This window comes from Mus caroli, chromosome 10, assembly GCF_900094665.2.
Source record: "Mus caroli chromosome 10, CAROLI_EIJ_v1.1, whole genome shotgun sequence".
In the NCBI taxonomy this organism is placed as follows: domain Eukaryota; kingdom Metazoa; phylum Chordata; class Mammalia; order Rodentia; family Muridae; genus Mus; species Mus caroli.
In genome coordinates, this window is record NC_034579.1 from 112,057,687 (window position 1) to 112,068,773 (window position 11,087).

Genomic DNA, 11,087 nt, shown 5'->3' on the forward strand with positions numbered 1-11,087 from the left:
GCACTCAGAAAACATAACACTGTCTGTTAGAATGCAGTCATTGAATGAAAAAAAGATGTGAAGGAAATTGTGTGTGTGTGTGTCTACATATACATACACATATACATATGCATCATATACACATACATCACACATACACATAAATATGAGCAAGTGCTTCTAGTTCCTTTACAAATTACATTACCACATTCCTTTTCAATTCCATTTTCATAACAATAAGTATAGATAGTTAATTTTTGTTTTGCAAATGATAAAACAAACACCCCAGAAGCATGAGAAACCTGTCCAGAGCTAGCAAACGGAGATGAAAATAAACCCAGATGAGCTTGTCCCTGTAGTCCGGGCTTGCCACTGCCTCTGCTCTTTTCCTCCTGTACATATTGTTGTCTTTCCCCTACAGCTGCCTAAGGAGAGATTAAGGTTTGAGGTGGGGCTGGGAGCTCCAAGCTGAGAGATTTGATAAAATATGTCCCGAATGCCCATTGACTCCAGCTCCATGATCTAGGACACAGTGCACAGCGGAAACACAGAGTGAGAACTCAAACTAGGGTTCCAATTCCATCTCTGCGTGTGGACCCCTAAGTCCACTGTCTGGATCAATGTGGTTATATAAGGCATGGAACTCCGTAAAAGCCACATAATCAGCGGGACCCAGGCTCTCCACTAAATCCACTGTGGCTTTCTTCTCCCAATTGTGAGCCCCGTACTGCTGGGTATCGGTGTGCTCCCATGCCCCTCTCCTCTTCCTGTCAAACTCACAGTCTTTGCACTAGCTTCTGTTTGCAAGATGCAGTTCCCATCCTGTGACTCGACTCTTGGTTAGGACTGGTACAGGCCTTACCCTGATCAGATCTCCCAACATCCTTAGAGATCCGCTACTCTATTCCCAGGCCTCTAAGCTTGTCCAGGCTGCAGCAGATTTCTCCTCTTCCTGCTCCAGGCCCAGCCAGGAGCCACCAGCAGGGGCGTGGCTGTGGCTCCCCGGATCATTTTCCAGGTCTTGCTGGGCTCCTGCTGGCTTTCAGTTCAAATCCCCCTCTCAACTAGATTTACACAGTGGGGCCTTCATCTGGGATCACCGTCCATCCTCTGAGGGATGAGTATGCAGAGACACGGCCTAAAACTATTAGTAAACACTTTTCCTTCACATTTTTTTTTTAAATGCAATGTCTGCGTTCTAACAGACAGTATCATATTGTCTGAGGGCTTGTTCTGGGGCAGTATGGGGGAGCGGGGAAGATAAGTTGGCTGCATCACCCAGTCTTACAGGATACATTCTGATGATGTAGGATGGGATACAGTTTTAGAAACAACTTCTCTTTTGTCGTTAGAGTTTCTATTCCATCTGCAAAGAAACGCATTAGTTACTGCATCTTCAAAAACATTTTATAGTGAAAAAATGTTTAACATACGCAAAAGTATAGAGAATAACACGGCAAATCACCATCTCAGGTCTCATCCCTTCTCAGAACCCAGCTAAAGGTTGCATATGGTCAAGAACCTGTCAGTCCAGTGCTGGGGGGTGAGAGACAGGCAGGTCCTGGAATTTTCCTGGTGGCCTAAGTAAGATGGCAAACATCAGGTTGAGGTCCGTTGCCTCAAGAGAAAAAGATGAAGACCAAGAAACCAGGACACCTGCCGACATCTTCAACTGGTGTTCATGAATACACACATGGGTCCATGCACCCAAGACATGTGTACACACATGCACACACACAATAAAAATAAAAAGCAATACATAAACACAGACTGAACTTCCATGTAGCCATCCCTGATGTCATTGCATCATTCACAGCCTCTTCCTTTATCCAGTCGGAATTTCCCATGGTCTGTGAGCGTTCACATCAAGCCTGGGTTTGTGTCTCTTTTGCTCATGAGTATTTTACAACGTGTGTTTAAGACACAAGTTTCTTTAAAAATAACTTCAATACAATTGTTATTGTATTGAAGCTGACAATTCAACATTACCAAATATTCCATCTTCAGATTTCTCCCATTGCTTCCTAAGATAACATTCGTTTATGGTGGCTTTGTTCAAATAAGGAGTGAAAATACACATCAGTATGCTTCAGACCTGTGTCAGCTTTTCTTTTCTTTTTTTTTCTTTTCTTTTCTTTTTTTTTTTTTTTTTGGTTTTTCGAGACAGGGTTTCTCTGTGTAGCCCTGGCTGTCCTGGAACTCACTCTGTAGACCAGGCTGGCCTCAAACTCAGAAATCCGCCTGCCTCTGCCTCCCGAGTGCTGGGATTAAAGGCATGCGCCACCACGCCCAGCAGCTTTTCTTTTCTTAAAAAACTTTATTTTGAGATACTTTCCCTCGCCTAAGGCGCAACCTAGGCCAGCCAGAAGGGTGTGTAAGTGCTCGCTCAGGCAGCCTGTGGTCCTCTTAGTGCCCAGGAAAGGGTATTGCTGCTTGGAGGCTCAGGTTCCTCTAGGTCTTGCCACCGCCGCCTCTCCTGCAAGAATGATAGGGTTCAGTTGTCTTCTTTTATCAAATAAAATGATGCAGATGCAGAGACTCACAGCCAACCATCGAGCTGAGCCAGGAGACCCCAATGGAAGAGTTAGGGGAAGGAATGAAGAAGCTGAAGGGGATTGCAACCCCATAGGAAGAAAAACAATATCAACCAACCAGACTCCCCCCTCCCCCTAGACTCCCAGACACTAAACCACCAACCAAGGAGTACACATGGAGGGACCCATGGTTCCAGCTGCTTAGGTAGCCGAGGATTGCCTTATCTGGCATCAGGGGGAGGGGAGGCCCTTGGTCCTGTGGAGGCTTGATGCCCAGCATAGGGGGATGCTAGTGGAGAGTAGGTAGGTGAGTGAGGGAGCATCCTCTTAGAGGCGAAGGGGAGGTGATGGGATGGGGGGTTGCAGAGGGGAGAATATATTTATATACATTTCAATAAATTTACATTTCAATAAATTTATATTTATTGAAATGTAAATAAATAAAATAACCGGTTAATTTTTTAAAGTTCTTAGCAAAGAAAAAAGAAAAGAAAAATTTCAAGACCAATTGGTTGATATTGTTACAAAATGAATCCAGAACCAACCTAGTTACAAAATGAAACTAGAACAGCCAGGGCTACACAGAGAAATCCTATCTCAGAAAACAACAAGACAAAATGAAACTAGAACAGCCAGGGCTACACAGAGAAATCCTATCTCAGAAAACAACAAGACAAAATGAAACAAAACCCCCCAAATTTGATTTATTTGTTATGTGTATGTTTACATGTGTTTCTGGTGCCGGTAGAGAAGAAGGTATAAGTTCCCTGGAACTAGAGTTATAGGTGATTGTGAGTCACTAGACATGGGTACTGACAATCAGCAAGGCAAGTGGTCTCTCCACCTCCTGCCTGTTTCTCTTCTTTCCTCCAGTGAGGCAGGCAGGTCACCGGATGGGACTTCCCCTTAACGGAGTTTCTCTGATTACATTTCGGTAATGTTCTTCATCTCTTGTATGTTCTGCAAAATTAATAGTTGGATTAGGAGGCCTTGACACGGATCATTCAATTTTTATAAGAATGTTCGATAGTGTTTCACCTTTCCCTCTGTTTACTATGAGGAAACATAGAACTTAAAGTCATTTACCGCTCTGTAGTGTTTAATTTCATCTGTGAGGTCTAGCTAGTCTGCCCCATTTACCCTTTCTGAAGTTTCCCGTTAATCCTCCCCCAGTGGTTTATTAACAGCTGCTACTCAGACCTGTGTCAATTTCATTAGTGATACTTGAATTCTATTGACCCTTCTGCATTTTTAAATACAAGTCATTTAAGAGCACAGGAGCATACAAACATATACACACACACACACACACACACCATACACACTCACTCACTCACGTATACATATACACACCACAGGAAATAGATAAATAAATCTTTCCCTTATGAGCTATTTGTTGATTCTGTGATATATTCCTATGGAGAAAAGCATGAAAAAAAAATGCTTGTTCTGTCTGTCTTTGCTACCAGATTCTTAAATGACTAACAAGGTCTCTAAGAGTGTTCGAGTGGGCATGGGTAGGTTTGTTGATGGTGGTGTGGGTTTTATTATTATTATTGTTCTTGTTGTTGTTATTTGTGTCTGTTTTGTTGTGGGCTTTTTGCTTTGTTTTTTTTTTTTTTTTTTTTTAGAGAGAGTGTCACTTTAAAGTCATGGGAATCTTCCTGTTTTGTCCTTCTGAGTGCTTGAATTCCGGGCATGTAGCGCCATGTCTGGCTCAGAGACTTTAAATATCATAATAAACGCATGTATTTTAACATATTTGATTCATTTCTTCGTGGCGAATGTTAATGCTGTTCTACAGATATCAACCTTCAGATGCTAAGAAATGATACATAAACTCAGACATGGAAAGGCAAACTCTGCATGCTAATCTAAATTGAGAAACTCTTAAAATAAAATTAATTAAAAAAAAAAAAGGACAGTTGGTAGAAACTTAAGAAACATAAATGGCTGGGCGGTGGTGGAACACACCTTTAATCCCAGCACTTGGGAGGTGGAGGCTAGCTGATTTTTTAGTTTGAGGCCAGCCTGGTTGACATAGCGAGTACCAGGGAATACACAGAGAAACTGTATCTCAACACACGTGGTATCTCAACACACGTGCAACCCCCAAAAGAAACAAACAAAGAAAAATAGTATCAGGGGCCTGGCTGTGGCGGTTTACCATGTGCTAAGCCTTAGCGTCCATCCTCGGCCTCAAACCCTGAGCAAGAACATCAAAACTGGAAAACTAGAAGCAGAGAAGAAAACACAGAGGAGCGAGGAGCGCTGTCCACAGAGAGGAGAGCATCTTGCAAGCCCAGGAGATCTAGGGAGAGAAAGCCAGGCTGCAGGGGACAGACAGGAGGCACAAAATAGAGGCCAAGTCGGGAGCCAGAGAGGGAGGAGGGAGTGTGTTGTCCTAGGATCGAAAGGGAGAAGATGAGGCAGGCAGCTCAGCAGGGAGCCTGGACCACCAGCCTTGGAGTCAGGAGTTCCGCTGCAGTGAATTAATGTGCATGAAAACGACTGGCTATCTCTCCATGGGCCAAGGGCCTTCCAGCGGATTGCTAGAATGTATCCACTCTTGTTGCTCTGTAGGCCTTTCAGCCGCCGATTCCCCTCATGAGTGTTACCAAGACAAGAGTGGGGTAAAACATCAGGAGAAAAGCTTTGGGTTGAAGAATATAATTTTTAGAGAAAAAAAAAATGTTCCCTCGTGCAGCCGCTCGAGGACCCTAGGAAAAGACTTTGGAGGTTTCCCAGTGTCCTTATTATCCTCGAAGATGACCATCACTTATGTAAATATCCCTGTATCTTAAGCTGCTATCACAATACGTACTGCCTAACGATGATTATAAAGGCATTTCCAACCATTCATTTTAAGGGAAGGTTTAATAAAAGTAGAGGTTATAGAGTGGAAAAGATCTTAAAGGTCATACAGTTATAATTTTAAATGAAAATATTAAGTCAAAAATTCTCATTCTATTAAAAAAAAAAAGTTGACATTAAGATGAACAAATGTAACACTGGCCAAGCAGTTCTTTTTGTCTCCTGGGCATGGAAGAAATAATGAAGCGTTTTGGTAATAAAGTGAAACAACAAAAACAAATGTAACTCACAATTGTTATAAACTTTCCTCATAAGAGATGGTATCCATGTCTCAGGACACTGGAGATTATCTCCCATCGTTCCTATTGAACATGAATACAGAATTCTATAATCACTCTCTGCCCAAAATGTCTGTCCCCCCATCTCTGACTTTGTCTCTGTCTCTGACTCTCTGTTCCTCTCTCAGTCTCTGTCTCTCTCTCTGTCTCTCTCTGTCTCTCTTTGTCTCTCTCTCTCTGTCTCTGTGTATGTGTGTGGTGTGGTGGTGTGTGTGTGTGGTGTGGTGGTGTGTGTGTGTGGTGTGGTGGTGGTGTGTGTGTGTGGTGTGGTGGTGTGTGTGTGTGTGTTTGGGTGTGTGTGTGTGTGTTAGGCAGGGTTTCTATTGCCGTTGCCATGAATCACCATGACCAAACAACAAGTTGGGGAGAAAAGCTTTATTTGCTGATATTTCTATATTGCTGTTCAAAATCAGAAGAAGTCAGGGCAGGCACTCAAGGAGGGCAGGAACCTGGAGGCAGGAGTTGATGCAGAGGCCATGGAGGGTGCTGCTTACTGGCTTGCTCATCATGGCTTGCTCAGCCTGCTTTCTTTTATTATTATTTTTTTTACTAGATATTTTCTTTATTTACATTTCAAATGCTATCTTGAAAGTTACCTATACCCTCCCCCAGTCCTGCTCCCCTACCCACCCACTCCCACTTCTTGGCCCTGGCATTCCCCTGTACTGGGGCATATAAAGTTTGCAAGACCAAGGGGCCTCTCTTTCCAATGATGGCCGACTAGGCCATCTTCTGCTACATATGCAGCTAGAGACATGAGCTCTCCAGTCCAGGAATGGCCACACCCACAGTTGACTGGCCTCTCCCCTATTGATCACCAGTTCAGAAAATGCCTTACAGTTGGATCTTATGGAGGCATTTCCTCAATTGAGGCTCCTTTCTCTCTCATGGTACCAGCTTGGGTCAAGTTGACACACAATACAGTGCACGCATGTGTGTGTATGTCCATATGTGTTTGTGTTCATGTGTACAGTGCACATGTGTGTGTGTGTGAATGTGTGTGTGTGTGCATGTGTACCGGTGTGCATACACTCATGCAGAGGCACAGTGGAAACTTTGGGGACTGCTTGGTACTTAGTTACCACCCACATTTTGTTGTTGTTTGTTTTAGATAAGGTGCCTCGGGGCTGAATTCCCCAACTTCTATATGCTGGCTGGCCAAAATTCCTGTTGCTCTCTTTCGAGCACTGTGATTACAAGACCATGATACCATGCTTGGCTGTTTAATGTGGAGAGAGGACTAAACTTAGGTCATCATGCTGGCAAATTGGAAGGCAAATAAATGCTTTAAAGACTGAGTCATTTCTCTACCCTCTTTGTTCTTAATACCCTCTTTGCCCTTACAGTAAGTAGTTGATCTATATTTTTATATATTAATAAAGACATTATTGTTGCGGCCCGCCCGCGGTCCATTATAAAATCTTGTGTGGACTGGGGTGCACTTCCATGGGCCACATGATATGGTCTTGCACTGTCTGTTGAAAGTCTAAGTAATAAACATTGAATATTCTACTCAAACACTGCCAAGACTAAAACTCTGAATGTATCATTGTTCTTATCCGAATGTCAACAATATTTTTAAATGTTTCGTGAGATTGATGTCCCTCATTAGCTGATAATTCTGATTTTCATATCTATATAGTTATATTGGGACAGAATCTTGTGTAGCCCAGGCTGGCCATTATGTAGCCTAGGATGACGAACTTCTATTTTTTTCTTATTTTTTTTAAAGACCTATTTTTTATTTATATGAGTACACCATAGCTGTCTTCAGACACACCAGAAGACGGAACTGAATTCCATTGCACATGGTTGGGAGCCACCGTGTGGTTTCTGGGAACTGAACTCACGACCTTTGGAAGAGCAGTCAGTGCTCTTAACTGCTGAGCCATCTCTGCAGCCTGATGCAGGTATTTCTGATCCTCCTGCCTCCATCTTCCACAAGCACATACCACCACACACCCTGGTTCATACAACACTGTGATTCAAACCCAGGGCTTAGTGTGTGCTAGGAAATCTATCTCTCTATCAAGTGACCTATGCCCCAGATATATCCACAGAAAATATGAGTGCAAAAATCAGTTAAGGGAATGCCATCAGCCAAGCTTGCAAACATTTCCCAGCTGAGAGCATACGTCCCAAGTTACTCTATAACCACGCAGCCCCCTCCCTTTGGAATCTGTTTGCTCTCAGGAAAGGTTGTCACTTTTTTTTGTTGTTGTTCAAGTAAAGAGGGCATTGAAAAACTAACTGATCTGATTTGATTTGGATAAAGAGTTCCTAATTGTTTAAATGGTTAATTCTCCTAATTTGTGGCAGGAAAAGACAAATATACAGGACAAAGTAGGGTATTAATGGTGGTTGAGTGTGTGTGTGTGTGTGTGTGTTTCCCCAACGTTTGCTTTAACCAGAGATAAGGTTAACCATCCCAAAGAAAGAAACTGCTTCTTCATGGCTCCGTTCTATGGACATTTTTGTCACCTTACAGCACAGTTCCATGCACACTGGTGTGCATGCGTGTGCACGCGCGCACACACACACACACACAGATCAAGTTAGACTTACCATTCATTGCAAAAGTAAAGCTGGCATTTAGATCATTATCAGAACAAAATCTCAGTCTACAAACTTTTGAACCATGAAACAAACAGCTCCCAGGTGGTAGTCCCAGAGGCTGCCAACGCCAGCCAGCGTTCACTTAGAAAGAAAGGGATTGTTTCTATAGAAGCAAGGCTATGGCAGCCCTATCTCTGTTGTTACCGTCTGTCCTCTGTCACCTTAGGGTTAGGCTAGTCAAGACAATTCCTGGATAGCCTGGAGGCGTCCTCCCGTTTGGCTGTGTGTGTGTGTGTGTGTGTGTGTGTGTGTGTGTGTTGCAATGTATGGTTTGAGGGGTGCATAAGGAGGAAAGGTGGAGAAAATGTCCCCATTGCCCATCTCACAGGGGTGGGGCACGAGACTGGCATAATCACTTTCTCCAATCTAGCTGAGCCCACTGGACCCTGACGAGCAATGCGTGCTTACTAATGCACAGAGCATGCCAGGGTGTTCACTCTGTGTAGGCTGCACCACTGCACTATTAGCGCAGTTCTCCAGGTGACGCACCGGGAAGAAGGAAACTGGCAAGAAGTAAGGCTGAGGTGATAGCTCAGTCAGTGAAGTGCTTGAGTCACAAGACTGGGGACCTGAGTTCTGTCCTTCAAAACCCACGTGAAGAAAGTCAAGCATGGGGTGTGTACGTGTAGCCCGTGTGCTGCAGAAGTGACGACAGCTGGTCTACCTAACCAGCAAACCTTAGGCCATGGGAAACTTTCATAAAAGAATGAGGACAGAGCTTGAGGAATGGCCTACAAATTTGACCTCTGCCCTTGACTTGCGCATGCGCGCGCTCGAAGTTTGTGTGTGTGTGTGTGTGTGTGTGTGTATACACATTAAGATGCAAGAAAAAGAAAAGAGAACAAGAAATGAAAAGGGCTCCCTACCAGGCAGCGCAGTGACTGAGGAAAATAAAATCAGGAAATGTGCTACGCCTCCTACTTCGCTCTTCCTGACTTCGTATGGTCGTCACTGTATTTGTCGCACTCTACGGTTCGGATGCTTTGGAAGCCTGAATGAAGACCATGCTACATATAACACATGTGATTTCATAAGAATCTGCTCCAAGACTGTGCTCTTTGGTAAACACTTCATTGCTTTATTTCTAACATTTCCTGTATGTTCTGAAGATTACAAATGCAGGCCAGCCTTGCCTCCCTAACCATAAGATATGGTACTTAGGGGAAAAGACTAGGGCTTATAAATTTTCTTTTTGTTCACGAACTACCCAGGGAGGGTAGTGTGTACTTGTGTGTGTGTGTGTGTTTAATCATAGTTTGACTACTTTGAATGACATCTGTCTGTATAATTATGATATAATAAATCTCTTATGTCACATAAGATTCTAATCGAATAATATTTAACTGTGACAAACTGATGGCAGCTGACTTAGTGAGTGTGTATTATGTATTATTGCTATGAACGGTGACCGCCTCACTCAGTCTGCCAGACAGCAAATCAGGTTCAGGGAGGTGGCTTGGTTTTCGGAGACCCAGCACGGTCTCAAATACAGTTCCATTTGGTCCTGTGTTTCAGTGGCTTCCCCACAGTTACAGTGAACCATCAGTACCTAAGTTCCTCTTCTCTGACTCTAGGGTGTTTCTAACTGAGTGTGTGTGTGTGTGTGTGTTGGGGTAGTAGTCCCGTGACAGGATTTAGTACAAAGTGGTAGTGAAGTGGCTGTCAGCTATTGTGGATCCCTCAGACTTAATGGGTCAACTCGGGGGCTGAGGTGGCATCTGTCTTCACTTTCACAGGAGAAGAATCTGTCTCACAGGTTGTGCCCAAGCACACCCAGAAAGATCAGTTGCTGGTTTCAGAGGGATCTGGGTACTAAAAAAAAAAATAATACCACTAGTTTCTATGAAATTACAGAGCTAGGCAGCCTACAGTTACCTCTGTCAGAATCAAATCAGTCTCCAAAGTTGCACACTGACAGCAACAAAACAAATTGCGGCTAATGTTTTCTCCTTTTCACTACAGACTGAATATCTGCACAAAAAACAGGTTGCAGGTTGGAGAGATGGCTCTGTGGCCAGAAGTGCTTGCTACAAACCCTGGTGACTTGAGTTCAAGCCCCAGAACCCATACAGTAAAACTTCCACACACATGCCCTGGCGCACACGTGTTTACATGCATGCAATAGAGAAATAAAATGTAATCTGGTATTTTAAACATCTGGTTAAACATCGGCATCTTGGAAGACTTGTGGAATGGCTGTGAGTTTCTGGAGTCCCCTTCTCTGATAGCTCGTGTCTTTCTGTTACCTGGCAAGGACCCTCCCATTATCCCATATAAGTCTGTCTTCTTAAGAACGATTCTCATTTCTACCATCTATCTCTTTGGTCTCCATCTGAAAGATGGTTGTTGCTTGGGAAAAGATACAATTTATCAACCCCTAGGTATGTCCTGGCTGACGCTAAAAAGTGAATGAATTGACTCCCTTAGGCCTGTTTTAGTACCGGCTTCCTGACCTTGACCCAAAATACCTGTGTGTGTGTGTGTGTGTGTGTCTGTCTGTCTGTCTATCTCTTTCTCCCTCTTTCTTTCTCCCTGACTACCTATTCCTCCTTTGGATAAAGAAATGTGATCTCTGAAACAGAACACAGAGCAATACCACATTGGTCTTGTCTCCTGGAGGATTAAACTCAGAAGCAAAAATAAAATAAAATAAAATGCCACTCAGAAAGATGACCGTTAGGCACTGATTTCAAATGTTTGGGGATCAATAAGCAGATAAGTAAAAAAATAAAACTAGCCGGGCGTGGTGGCGCACGCCTTTAATCCCAGCACTCGGGAGGCAGAGGCAGGCGGATTTCTGAGTTCG